This window comes from Echinops telfairi, unplaced genomic scaffold (assembly GCF_000313985.2).
Source record: "Echinops telfairi isolate 266 unplaced genomic scaffold, ASM31398v2 ScPeMD7_7458;HRSCAF=8496, whole genome shotgun sequence".
NCBI lineage: Eukaryota > Metazoa > Chordata > Mammalia > Afrosoricida > Tenrecidae > Echinops > Echinops telfairi.
Window position 1 is genome coordinate 10324085 of NW_022111358.1, and position 1869 is coordinate 10325953.

The 1869-nt window shown below is 50.9% G+C and overlaps 1 long non-coding RNA gene across 1 annotated transcript in view; it reads right to left on the reverse strand.

The window, feature by feature from the left end:
* Window positions 1–1121: 1121 nt before the first annotated feature.
* The window catches only part of LOC123522759, a 1467-nt gene continuing 719 nt past the window's right edge, over window positions 1122–1869 (reverse strand). The window contains exon 2 of the long non-coding RNA XR_006680982.1: window positions 1122–1691. This is a non-coding gene — a long non-coding RNA (uncharacterized LOC123522759). The remainder of the gene's footprint in view (window positions 1692–1869) is intronic.

Here is a 1869-nt window from a genome sequence, read left to right on the forward strand (position 1 = left end):
AACGCGGGTGAAGGGAGACAATGGACAGATGATGTAAGATACGAAATAACAATAAAAATATACCATTGATAAGGATTCATGTGCGTTGGAGGGAGGGGGGAAAAGAGAAGCTGATACCAAGGGCTCAAGTAGAAAGAAAATGTTCCGGAAATGTTGATGGCAACATTATGTGTAAGTGTGCTTAATACAATTGAATGATGGATCCTTATAAGATTTGTAAGAGCTCCCCCAATAAAGTGAATAATAGAAGGCAAGATATGACAAAATAATAATTTATAAATTATCGAGGGCTCATGAGGGAGGAGGAGCGGGAAGGGAGGGAAAAATGAGGACCAATGCTGGGGGCTTAAGTGGAGAGCAAATGTTTTGAGAATGATGAGGGCAATGAATGTACAAATGCGCTTTACACAATTGATGTATGTATGGATTGTGATAAGAGTTGTATGAGCCCCTAATAAAAATGATTTAAAAAAATAAAGTGAATAATAAAGACTAATACAGCCTTGGAACCCCAGTGAGGGGGTTCTAGGCGGACCGGTCCTCCAAGGTCATTGTGCGTAGGAATGAACGAGACAGGGAAATGAGGATTGAGTGAAGGTTCAAAAGGAGAATGCACTCCTAGCCTCCCTTCTCAGCGTTGGCACATCCAGCAGTTAGGCAAGTCGGCCGGGCGCACTACGTTTACAAAGCTGCAACCCCCAGTCTGGAGTCACACCTCCGGCAAGGCCCCTGCCACCAGCCCGGAGCCTGATAGGAGCCGCCCCCCGCTGCGCAGACCCCACCAGCCGCAGCGCCACCACCCGCTGCAGCTTCCCCTGCAGCTCGTCCGCGCGGACAGGTGTGGTGCCTCAGGTGTCCATCACTGCCGGTCCTCAGGGAGTCCAGCCTGGTGCCTCAGGTGTCCATCACTGCCGGTCCTCAGGGGGTCCAGCCAGCAAACCGGCAGCAGCGGCAGGTCGGCCCTTGGCACGAAGAGCGGCGACCGAGTGGGGAGTGCCTGCAGAACCAGGCAACTTGGGCTTGGGGAGCGTTCCAGCAAGGTGCTGAAGCAGCGCAGATTTGCAAATGGGTTGGCGAAATTGAGAAACCCCCAGGGAAGAAATGGAAAACAGGCTCTCACGACCAAGTTAACGTAAACGTTTAATGGGTGGTGGAGGAAAGTGTCCCAGCAGGCACCGTCATCGGCCTTGCTTCCGAATCACCGTGGGAGACGATGTTCTCGCAGTCTTGGGATGATGTCCGGATGGAGCCGGACAAAAGTCTGTGTGTTCATGCTTGTGAATTCATTAGAATAAAGTTACTTTCTTTCAAAGCAAAAAAAAACAAAAAACAAAAACACGAAAAACCAACCTAGTATATGGAATACAGATGATATAAGGGCATCATCTCCCTCTTCATGACACGTTTATACCTTTTTTATTCATTGTGTGCTGAGTTCTTACTACACGCTAGACACTATGCAGAAAACAAACCCCGGGCAAACTCACTGCCAAAGGACAGGGTAGAATTGCCCCTGCGATTTCCCTCAACGGTAACTCTTTAAGGGGGTGCAAAGCCCCGTCTTTCTCCTTGCAGAACCCAAAGCAGAGGAAGCAGATAAACAGGTGAAAAGGCGCGGTCTTGACCTCCGGAGATCTTTACAGTGTCGTTCCTCCTCCAGCAGCTGACATCTAACTGGGCCATCTGTAGCACTAAGAACGGCAGGGGAAGGGGTGGGTCCTCGGGAGATCAGGTCAGGATCTTCTAGGGGGCACAACCGTATCTTTGCACTTTCGCTGCCTTGGGCTGCGATCACAGATCGGGGACACCCTCCCTCTCCCCCGCCCCCCCCAACGGAGACCAGAGCCGCACGTGGCAAGGTCGGCCCAC